This window comes from Phalaenopsis equestris, unplaced genomic scaffold (genome assembly GCF_001263595.1).
Source record: "Phalaenopsis equestris unplaced genomic scaffold, ASM126359v1 Scaffold000002, whole genome shotgun sequence".
NCBI lineage: Eukaryota > Viridiplantae > Streptophyta > Magnoliopsida > Asparagales > Orchidaceae > Phalaenopsis > Phalaenopsis equestris.
The window spans coordinates 72,420,449-72,433,384 of NW_018164444.1; positions in this window are offsets into that span (position 1 = coordinate 72,420,449).

Below are 12,936 nucleotides of genomic sequence, written 5' to 3' on the forward strand. Positions count from 1 at the left end.
CAGCAGGAAGGGCAAAATAGGAAAAACAGAGAAGGGTTGGGGTTGAAATGGTCAGAGGAAATAAAATTTTAAGAGATCGGAGATCGCCGGATTCCGGCGAGTTCGCCGGAAAAATGGCCGGAGATTGGCGCCGCCGACGAGATTTCGGAGAGAGCTTCTGCGGGAGGAAGGAAAATGGGGGTAGAACGGTGCGAAGAGTGAAAATAAGGTTTGGTCAGGATATTTATAGTTCTGTTAATTGCAGAAATAACCTTTTTATTGTAATTAATATCGAAAATACCACGAAGACTTGATTGTAATTAGGAGGGAATTTGGGAAGATTTTTAAAGAAGGATGAACGTGACGGGAGAAGTTAGCGGAGATTAGGGTTTGGAATCTTAAAGTGAATGGATTGATCAGGGCCGTGCAATTGGTGGAGATGTGGGAGAGAGGAGTTCAGGTTTCCAAGGATGGCAAAGACGTAATAAGCACTAACAATTAGGGGTATTTGCTGATTTAGTGAAGAGTGGGAGATGGCTGGACGGAATGGATTATGATGCGCTCCCCTGATTGACGGCTGATGATTCGCCGTGTGTCTCTTAAGTGCTTGAAGTGAACGTTGTAGGAGAGACCCAACTGTTTTTAAAAGCATAAAAAATAGGGTTGTCAAAATATGCGATCTCAAGTCTTATTTTAATTTTAATAGTTGTACAATTTTTAGTCTAAATTAAAATTAAAATTAAAATTAATGTAACTCATTTTAAAGTAACTTTAAATTAATTGAATACTTGTTCAATAATACACACAAATATATTTTAATGTGTTACCAACAATTTTTATCAAATATGAATCTTTTATATATATATATATATATAAGAAAATTTTCAAATTTAATTTCAAGATTATTCGGGTCTAGAGATTTATGCAAATTTATAGTCACGCCCAACCCTCTCGATAAGATGAACCCAATGATATCAAAATTGGTTCAATTCGACTCCTATAAAGTCTAGATCAAATAGTTGGAAGCATAAATGGAGGCTTAGATTATCATTTAAATGGTTAAATGAAATCAAGATTTGAAAGATTTATAATCGAAATGAGAAGCTCGATGAGATGAACTCGGCTAGTCCAAGATTGTTAAATTTTGAGGTCATGAATACATTCAAATAATTTAAAAACCGTTTATGATCAAGTGAGATCAACAAGGTCCGCTCGATCGGGTGGTTAGGGAAGTTATGTGAAACAAGACTAAAATATCTCTCCCAAAAAATGCTATAAATAACCCATTTTCTTCACTTGAGGAGAGAGAATAAGAAGAGGAATTTCATAGTCTGTTATAGAGGGAAGATCAGGTGGTAACCACTGGCTTTCGTAAATGTCAATCATCATCAACCACCGCCTATCGAACGTCGTCAATCACCGTATGTCAGCTATTGCCGATTATCACCTCTTGTCTTCAACGACCATTGGTTGTCGGCAACCTCTATTGCAACCATTGTATTTTAAATATGATTGTTGTGTCCAACACCTATATTGAAGATTCAACAAATAATCACCAGCTGTCAACCACCATCGACCATCGTTTGTTTGACCACTGTAGACCATCTTCGACCATCACCGCCTAATGTCTCCCACCGTCACCGTATGCAGTCCTCAACCGCGAAATTCAACCATCGCCGACCATCACCGCCTATTGTTTCTGACTATTACCACCAACTATCGCTACCATCATCATCTGTCATCGCCAATCACCGAGCTCTGACGATCTCTGCATGCAACCTTTGTCACAACCAACAACTATGACTTTTGTCACAACCCACAACTGTTATAGTTTTTAATTATGACATTTATGATCACAACCCACAACTGTAAGCATTCTAATTTGGAGTTCTTTTATCATTTCAATTACTACTTCAAAGCTTCCAATCATACTTCAAGTACATGATCCATGCTCTTTTATCTTATATTAAATCATCTTTTGTGTTGTTGGGTTCATAAAATAAAGATATTTTGCTTCACTTTAAACTTTTAAAATTTAATTTATATGATATTAAAGTTAACTCTCTAAATTTTTTTATCTAACATGCATTAAGATTTATGTATGTACTTTTTGGTGATGTTAGCAATAGCGGGCCGCAAAAGTCACTGTTGGTAGCTACGAAGGCAGTATTCCACCACAAATGTTATTGACCCTGGCTCTAATAGTATCAACTGACTGTAGATGTAGTAGTAGAGGGATGTAATGATACAATTTGGTTATGTATGCCATAGTGGAGAGCCCAAAAACTGTTTGTATACCACAATGGCTAGAGTTGCAAGCTACATGATTTGTGAACCATGTAAGACATAGTTGATCACATATATCATAATGGTGAGCTGCAATAACATCAATTGGCCCCAAAGGACACAGTGAGGGTTTCAAAGAGTATCATTTGGCCACAAAAATCGTAGAGGAGAGTTAATTGGCCACTAAGGTTGTAGTGAGAATTTGCAAGAGTATCATTTTGCCTTAGAGGTCGTAGCAGAAAGCTACAAAAGTATCAATTAGCTATCAAGGTCATGGTAAGGAGCTACAAGAGAAACAGTAGGCTAACAAGAGGGAGCTGAAAGAGTAACATTTAGCCACTGAGGCTATAACAGTGAGTAGTAGGAGTGTTGGTTAGCCACCAAGGCCATAGTGAGGTTTGCAAGAGTATCATTTCGCCACAGATATCAAAATAAAAGCTACATAAGCATTAATTAGCCACCAAGACTGTAGTGTGGAGTTGTAAGAGCATCAGTTGGCCACCAATGTCGTAATGAGAAGTCGCAAGAGTATCATTTGGCCACGAAGGCCATAGTGGAGAGATGTAGTAGCGTTAGCTAGACAGTAAGGCCATAGTGAGGAATTATAGAAGCGTCAATTGACCACCAAGGATGTAACAATGAGTTACAGGAGCATCTATAGGCCAGAGGCTGAAGTTGGATGTTACATGATTTGCGAGTCACGTAAGCCATAATTAATCACATAGGACATAATAGTAAGTTGCAATAATGTCAATTAGCTAGACATGCCATAGTAGAGGGCTATCATGATAGTAGTTGGCCACGTTAGTCGTAGTAGAGAGCAGCAATAGCGTCAATGGGTCATATAGGCCAAAGTTAGAAGCTGCATGAGTTGTGAGTCATGTAAGTCATAGTTCATCATATAAGCCATAGTGGTGATCTGTTAAATCATTTATAGGTCATAAAGGCTAGAGTTGAAAGTTGCATTAATTATGAGTCATGTTAGCTGTAATTAATAACATAGGTCATAGTGGTGAACTTAAATAATGTCAATTAGCCACAAAGGTCATAACAAAGGGTTGTAATGATAGTTGTTGTCCACATATACTATCTCAGGGAGCTACAATAGTACCTGTTGACAATAGATGTAGGAGTTAGAAGTTGTGAGCCTCGCATGTCATAATTGATCACGTATGTCATAGTGATCAGCTACATTAGTGTTAATTAGCAATAAAGGTTGTAACAGAGGGTTGTAATGATAGAAGTTATTCACGTGGATTGTAGTAATAAGAGGCATTAGTGTTTGTAGGCCATAGAGGCTGAAGTTGGAATATGCATGATCTAAGAGCCATATAGGGCATTATTGATCGCATAGGTCATGGTTATTTTTAAAACAGCTGGTTTTACAACCCTTCTCTCGAGTGCATTCTCTTACGCCATAGATGACACTTGTCGGTATACAACGTATGTAGAGGACTTCGAGTGTATGGGGAAAGTTTTTGCATTAAATATGTGATGGTCGTAAGTAGTTGTCACCAGAAGTTATTGTTAAATCAGTAATACATTGTATTATGAGTATGTCAATATATAATATTCAAGGTGTGTCATTACACCTCATTCAGGGAACATCATTTCTTTATATTTGGGACGTGTCTTTATATCATGTTCGGGTTACTTTGTTACATCATATATGGGGTTCTTTATTACGTCACATTTGGGGTATGTCATTATACAATATTTAGGATGTTTCATTACGCTGCAACGTATGTCGTTGCTCTGTATAATGTTTTATTACGACGTACATGCTATTCCAAAAGTTCCACTTATTGCAACGAGCAGAGAGATGCTGACAGTGGTTGATAGCTACAAAGGCATGAAATGTTTGTCGCCTCTTTAATTAAGAATGATTCTCTTGATTAAAGAAATGATCAAATCACTCCATTGTCATCCATAATAAATAAGATAAGAATACAAATCACTCCATTGGATGACTTAGAACGATTCTCTTGATTGGATGAGTTTCTAAGGAGATTTAAGTGCCTTAATGATGTCTCAATTGAGTGATTTTAGGCTCATTAGATTTGGCTGATCAATATGATCAATTTATCTATAAGCTTATCAAATTTAAAACATATTTGACTCTCCATTTAATCACACAAAACCTCCAAAAGTACTTTAAATTTGATTCGGATCTGATTTGACTCGGATTGGATTAATTTTGGTGTCACTGGATTCATCTCATCAAGCTGGTCAATTTGCCTATATGTTCGCTGAAATTTGAGTTCTGGATGATTTTAAATTTGAGTTTGAAAATTTCTTGCATAAAAAAAAATGCTGCAAGTTGTGCTGATCACCTCGAGATTCATACCTTATGAAAAAAATCATTGATGACGTATCTATTTTTTCTGCAATTAATCAACCTACTGTATTATTTTCCTTCATATTACCTGTTTCAACATGCTTTATAATGTCAATTTTATTATTTAGAATGCCAAAATAAAATAATGTAACAACATCTTGCACCTTTTTTAAACATATTAATGATGATACATTTTTAATAATTTAAACAAAACAAATGTGAATTAATTTAAATATACATACAATTTAATTATTGTATCTAAATTTGCAATGAAATTTATCAGAATATTATTTTGATACTTTACTCTAATGCAGAGTGATATAAATGTAAATATTAAATTATATATATAAGATATGTAAACATATAGGATTTGTGCAGTATCCATGTAAATTTCGTGAAATTATTCCATATGCAAAGATGCATGTGCTGTCTGATCTCCACCGTCGATCACCGTGATCAAAATTTAAAAAAATAATAATAAAAGTGAGGACCACCGGAATACATTTTTGCGGTGATTGACGGTGGAGATCAAACACCGCATGCATTTCTGAATGAGGTGTCCGTATAGAACAATTTTTTCGTAAATTTTGCAGTTTTAAAATAAAATTAAAAAAAAAAAAAGAAAAGTAAAAAAACATTGGGCGAATAAAAATACAATTTTTTTCATTATTATTAATTATACCATAGTATACTTCCAATCCTTCCCAAATTAATAGAATGACTATTGACCACATAAACTATACAGGTATTTAAATACATAACACCATAGTTCTATGAATTTATATATCTATCACATAAATATTATTTATTATATTTATACCACCAAAAATTTTTACGGAAATGAGAAATATTTTTATTTTAATTTTCAATAAATGAAATATATTTTTTTTACATATGAACCATCCGAAACATGAATATTTACAAATTAACCACCCTGGTGAATTTTATTGAACTATCAAATAGATGCATTTAGGTGCGACATAATCAAATTATTGTGAATTTGATAAAAATGAAAAATAAGTGTTGGGTTTTTCTCATGAATTTTGATATTTGAGTGAAATTGTGAAAAGTAGATGAGATGGGGTGGTTGATTTGTAAATAAGAAGTTTCAAATAGTTTGTAGGTAATTGCCCCTTAAGAAAAAAATGAAGCTTGGGTGCTAGATTTGTAAATGCATAAGAATTGGGTGGTATATAAGTAAATCTTCTTAAAAAAGAAGCAAATAAAATAAATAGAAAGAAATGAAAATTCTCTCTAATGTTTTTAAAACTCTTTAAATTTCAGGGAAAAGTTTTCTGTCTGGAATCCGGACGTAGCTTTACGTGCGGACTCTTGGTAATATAATGCATTGTGTGCTATATCGGATCCACCTAAAAAATATTAAAATGCAACCGTGGAGGTTATTGGAGTGAAACAGCGAAGGTTATTGGAGTGGAACTGTTGATATTATTTGGAGGGTTATTGGGAGGTTATTAAGGGTTATTGAGGTATTAACTCTAGTAACGCCGCAATAACCCCCATTAACCTTCACGGCTCCACTCCAATAACTCATTGCAATAATCCCCTCAATAACCCCCCAATGACCTTTAAATAACTTCTCAATAAACTCCGCGATGTCACTTCAATAATTTTTTTTGCAATATTCCCCAATAACCTCCCAACCCGCCAATAGTCCTTTAATAATCTCCGCAGTTTCACTTCAATAATCCCCCACTAACTTCAGTAATGTAGCACACGTGGCTTCATATTACTGGAGTTCGCACGTTGAGTTACGTACGGAGTCTAGACATAAAAATTTTTCCCTAGTCCTCACAAAAGAAATACCCAAGAGGCCTATCATAGGCTTGACAAGTACATTTTAAAAATATGTAAATTATTAATTAAAATATATTCATAATAAATATAGGTATTTGTCAACATCAAATTCTCAGAATTTGTACAAGAAATAAATTAAAAAAAAGCGTGTAAGTTGGCCCACCTTGCTTCCTATGCTCGTAGCCCACTTAACACGAGGATGATGGTGACTATAACTTAAATTATCACTCTGATGAAAGATAATTAAATTCTATACAATTTTATATATATTTTACTCTTATTATTTGTTACAAAATAGAAAATTAAAATATGATTGCAAAATTAAAATATATATATAATTTTTTTTATTAATTTATTATTTTAAATAAATGCTAAAAAATTAAAATATTCTAAATAGACAAAATGATTACCGGTGCGTTTGGGTCAGTTTTTACGTTTCAGGATAATCAGCTTATCCTGAAATGCGGCCTGCAGATCGATCGCATGGCTCGACCCGTGGTCTGCGTTTAGTGTAAAAATGAAACCGCGTTTTCGGATAAACAGACAAAACACGCGATCCAAAGGATACCGCGGCGTTTTCAAAAACGCCCCTGCACTTATAAACTGCCCCAAACGGGCCCTATGTCTGTCAGTAAATTTGCCACGTCAGCATGTAAAATCGACCGTTAACGTATTAGGCTAAACCGTCCCTTAAGATGGTACTGAAATAATACTGAGAAGAATTATATATAATTAATATTATATTACAAAGTCATAAGACGAAACTCCTTTATCTTAGTTAGTACCGTGCAAGGATCCTAATTTTGTGTTCATAGTTTTGAGCCTCATGGTGATTTTATTTTTGAAGGCAAGTTGTTTGTTTATTTTTTTTTAATTATTTAGTTTAACAAAAAAATTAAAACTATATAAAATTTACTTAATATTATATTCTCATATAATTATAACTATATAAAAATAAAACTATTTAATTTTTTTATTATTTAATTTAACTAATTTCAAGTGCAGTCGCTCTCAAATGTTGAAGAACGACAGCGCTTTGGAGGGTTCGGCATAGCCACGTCAAATCACGACGTTACCATGCCGCCCAATCCAAGGAGGCGGTGTAATTACATCTGAGGGTGGGCGTGGTCATGCCGGCGTAGTGTTGAATCGTCATTTGTCTGTGAATCACACTAAAGAATGTAGTGTAAGATAAAAAAATAGAGAGAGACACAGAGGGAGGAATGTGCAATGATGAACAACAATTTGAGAGCAGTGTATAACCATTTATTTATAAAATAATCCCCTATTTATAGCAAAAATACGGTGCAATAGTAAAATTTCATGTTATGTAACTATTTCAGTGAAAATTGCAGGATATTATGAGTATTTTATATTTATGGACCCTGAGCCTAATTGCTTTAAAGCTTGGTTGGTTGGATCCACAAGCCCAACCAACCGAGCTCTTAGCAAGCGTCGCTGATTGGCTGAGACAGAGAAGAGACGGTTGATTAGGCTTGGTGTTGCTAATCGGTCGAGTCATTTAAGGGTCAATTGGATTGACTCGGTCTGTTGGTTGTGCTGATTTGTTGGTTGAGGTTGGCCACAGACCCTCGATCCTTGACAATGAGCTCTTGTCGACAGGGCAAAACTAGCTATCGGGCAGAGGGTTGGATCATCATAATCCGGCAGGTAGCTGCCCTTAGACGAAGAGGTCTTGAGGAGTAATTGAGACTTGTCTCACTGATTTTTGACAGTGTGCGAGGAGGCTTTTGAATACCTTCATGGAAATTGTAAGACTCGAGTGGCTAGCTTTCCCCTTTTGGTCGATTTCATTGCACGGAGTTATCGGTATAAGTGCTTAGAATTGAGCCGCTTGATTTTCTTGATTGGATTTAGTCTCGATGCTTCTGCTATGATACACGGGCCTCCAAGTTTCTCATTGGTAGGACCTCCATTGACACAACTTATTTTGTTTGCGCCTTCAAATCTCTGCGAGATTCATGCTGACACTTTTTATGTACACATGAAGGGCAATTATGTTGAAATTAATGAAAATGAAAAATATGAGTTGGCTAAAGCAATAAAAACTCCCGTCAGCCTTCAAATGATAACATTGAAATAAGGCAAGTGGGCTTTGACAGCGACGTTCTATTTATAGGAGAAAAAGGAAGAGAAATTAAGTCTAAAATTACTAACTTGCCCCTACTCTAATGGGATAATTACATAGTAATAATATTATTATTATTATTATTTTATTATTATGTCACTTATTATAGGTCTCTATAGTATTTTTTATAGTCATAATTAATTTTAGACGTATTTTCATCATTTAAGTTGTCTTAAAATTTATGCAGATCATTTTTGGGTGTACGCCACATAATTCTTTTATAGTTTTATCTTTAAGACATAAATTTTAATATTTAGTTGGTTAAATGTACATTGATGTGTCTAGTGGTACCAATAGTTTAATTTTTATTAAGTGAGATCTGTCGCATTTGTGCCTTCATTTTCTTATTGGCTTTTAAAATGATTCCTCATTAGTTTAGCGAGGGAATTTAGATTTCTAATGAGAGTGGGAGAAATAATATATCGTAAATGTAATTTGCAGTGTATTATGATTACAGTGTATTAGAAATACTTAGAGTTTAGGGTTTAGGGTTGGGGGTGCGGGGGCAACACCTCCCGGTTTGGTACAAAATAATTTAAGTAATTATATATTGTACTATAGGATTATATACATGTCTTGTCTGTAACCCTAGGTGAGCTGAATCTTGTATTTTGTACTTTTTTCTGAATGTTGAAAAAGAAGTCGTCAATCTGCTCCCGAGGATGTAAGTATCTTTGTCGAACCTCGTTAAATCTCTGTGTATTCTTCTGGATTTGTGTCGATTCCTGTTTTTTCTTCGCCTAATTTCTCAACAAGTGGTCCAGAGCGACGTTCGAGGACAAGAAAGAAAAATTTGGGTGGTGTAGGAATAAAAAGATTTTGGCAGGGGAGATTTGACAGCTAGGGCAGAAGAGTTTGGTGAATTTTGGTGACTTCAACGCCGGCAATTCGAATTGCGACAAAGGCCAGGATTCGCGTGGGTTCGCGATTGCACAGTTCCCACAGGAGGCTGGAGGAAGAGCAGTCGAGTCGAGGGATTTTCGAATCGCGGCAGTTTCGACGAAGGAGATCGTCCGCCATCGGGCAAGATTCAGAGAAGGAGTTTCGCCTGTTACGATAATTCGAGTCCTCAGACGACATTCGGGGATGCACTGAATCTGCGAGTTTTCAATCCAGGAGGATTCGACGATTTAGGTAGGAAGTCAAGGATTCGGCGATTTAGGCGAGAGATTCATTTTATGGAGTCGGGCATAATTGGAAAGATCGATTTCTTTTGGAGGCTGAGGGAAGAGGCGGCTACGGGAAGGAAAAACGGGAAGGAAATTTTGGAGGAATCCCCATTATCATTGGAGGTGATTTCCGAAAGGAAGGCTATTTCAAAATTTCTATTGCATGAGGAAGGAGACGGAGGGTGATTCGTCGCGGAATTTGTTTCCTCTGCTAGCTGCGAATTTTGCACAGGAAATAGAAGGAATTGCGGAAGATTGATTCCATTTGCTGCAGGCTCAATTAAGGCTTAATTAAAGTGGAGCTTTTCTGGAAGACGAAGCTTTTTTGGAAGGAAAGGGGGCTCTTCTTGGAAGTAAAGAAAAAGGATTTCTTGGAAAATTTAATTAAGGGAAAATGATTTTTCTTGGAAACTTAATTAAGGAAAATTTATTTTTCTTGGAAACTTAATTAAGGGATCATTTAAAAGGATTTGTGGCCCAACTCACTCTGGTGCATAAGAAACTTTATGATGTAGTTTTCTCCTAAGGGGTCGAATATTCGTCAAGGTGGAGATTTGTCAGACATATGTATTTCTCCTAAGGGGTTGTATATTCGCCAATGTGGAGATTTGTGAGGCATATGTATTTCTCTTATGGGGCTGGATATTCGCCAAGGTGAAGATTTGGTAGATATGACTCATAATACCAGAATTTGGAGTCTCTAGAAATGAGGAGATGTCTCTTGGAATAGAAGAGGAGTGTCTCTTAGAATTTAGTGGGTTGGGGGGGAGTGAGGGCACAGTAGAAGCGTGGTGGTCCAACCCACTTCGGTTTAAGAAACTCCATGTTGCATTTTTCCTAAGGGGTTGGATATTCGCCAAAGTGAAGATTTGTTAGGCGTATGCATTTCTCCTAAGGTACTAGATATTCGCCAATGTGGAGATTTGTTTGGTATATGCATCTCTCCCAACAAATTGGGGGAGACCGGCGACCGGCTCATGGGCGGAGACCGGCGACTGGCTCATGGGCAGAGGCGGGCGGCGGGCATGTGAGCGGAGGCGGGCAGACAAAAGATCACTTTTTATTTATACGGGAATTTGCATACAAGCCACCCAATTTGTATGAGTTTATATCGCTAAACCTTGCCTTTTCTATTTATGCTGGAAAAATCCTTCATATCTGTTGAATCGTGATTTGTGTGAATCACACCCAAAGAATAAAGTGCAGAACCAAAAATAGAGCGAGAGAGAAGAGTGCACAATAATAAATATTAAAATGAGGGGATTGTGTGGTCTTTTATTTATAGACAAAGAAGGTACAAGATGTGAAGTTACATTTATGCTCCTGCTTAATTAAGGGTTGTACAATTTATTCTATGTATTTCACCCTTGTGGGCCAAAGGTCTAGTTGCTCTCTAATTCGACCGACTAGGTTTGGTAGAACTTTGGCGAGCTTTGTTGAACAACTGCATCTGGTAGATGTTGTCGTTTGGTTGATCTTCTACTGGCTAGGGGTCGGTAGGACTGATCTGATCGGCTAAGTCTTGCTGGTCACCCCTGGTATTATCATATGAACCGAGGGATTGGCGCCTTCCTCGGGTTTGGCTGCTTCGAGGCGTTAGGTTCAGATGATCGTTTGTTTGTATGTCTGCGTGAGTTGCTTAGCTTGTGTCCTATACTCATCTTTACTACAGTTGGTTTTGAGTTGGTTCATCTTGTCTGGCATCTGAGCCCCTAGGTTTTTTTGGATCCACCTTTTGATATTCAGTTTGTCTTTATGACCGTTAGATCTCCTCAAATTTGTTATGGCAATGTTCCAACATATATATATTTATATATGCCCCTCGAGTGTAGTGTAGGGTGTGGTACTCGTGTAATAGCCTCTGCTCATTCCTTTATATATAAATATATATATACAGAGAAAGAGAGAGAGAGAGAGAGAGAGAGAGAGCTTATCTTAAATATGTTTGATCTTAGAAGATGCTTCACTATACATATTTACTGTAATCATGATTGCTCAAAGGGATTAATATTTGAGTAATGACTTGGGCTACAAATCACTCAGTAAGATTATATCTAATGTTTCCTTTTTAGTCTCTCATATAAGTCATTTTTGACCTAATTACTTTCTAAACCATGCTTTGCAAGGCATAATTGATCAACCCTAATTTAAAATTCTAAGATAACAACTTTAATCTACATTTCATTACATAGTTCCAAGCTAAAATGCATATGAAGTCCAATCACAAGTTTGTTGGAAGCTCATACAATGATAAAATGGATATTATGTGGACTACTAACATAAAAAATCATCTCTCCATACTATTTATTTCTCCATTGGTAAGTATATATGAACACTCTTCAGGTACTTGATAAGCTCATCTATTCAAAAGATAAATCCATTGCTGGAATAATTTGCTAAAGTGGCATGTTCACCCCACTCATCTTGTCTTGTACAGAATCGGCTTAGTGTGGATTGACATGTCTAATTCATCTAGCTGACAGGTTGAACATATTCATCCTTCCAGCTCGCCTCAATAGTAATCCTCGAAATTGATAGAGTACAAAAGGTTAAAATTTACGTCGATGGATGACTCACATAGGTTGTAACCTCATTTATGAGCCACCTCATAACTAGGTCACTATATTTTCATCAAGACAATGTGGGTAAATTTTACGATCAGACCCCTCCCTCACTCTCTAGGATCTCATGTTGTAATTCTCTCGGGGTCCTTCTTGCTTCCTCTCTAATTCTTTCTTTTTTGTATATTAGGTCATCTTCGCCGCTCTTCTTGGGAATAGTTCAGACATGGCCGGAGAAATGTCCATTCTCCTCCTTTGTCTTCCTTACACAGATTCTTCTCAGGTTGTATGAATTCATGAATAATACGAGACCCAATGTTCTAAAATGAGTCAACAATCAATATGCGATAAAATACTATAACATTTAAGGTTATATTCCCTCAAAAATGCCTAATATAATACAAATTGTCATATCAAAATCCTCTTTTATATAAATCTACTTCATCAATTGTTCGATAAGTTTTCCTTCTCATTTTATGAGTTTGGACATACAATTTTATCACCCTTTTTTATAACGAGTTGATTTACAGCACTAATAAACCTTTCAACTGGACTGATGAATTATTCTAATAAATTATATCCTTTAATTAGGAACTAGCTTATATCTCTTATATATATATATATATATATATATATATG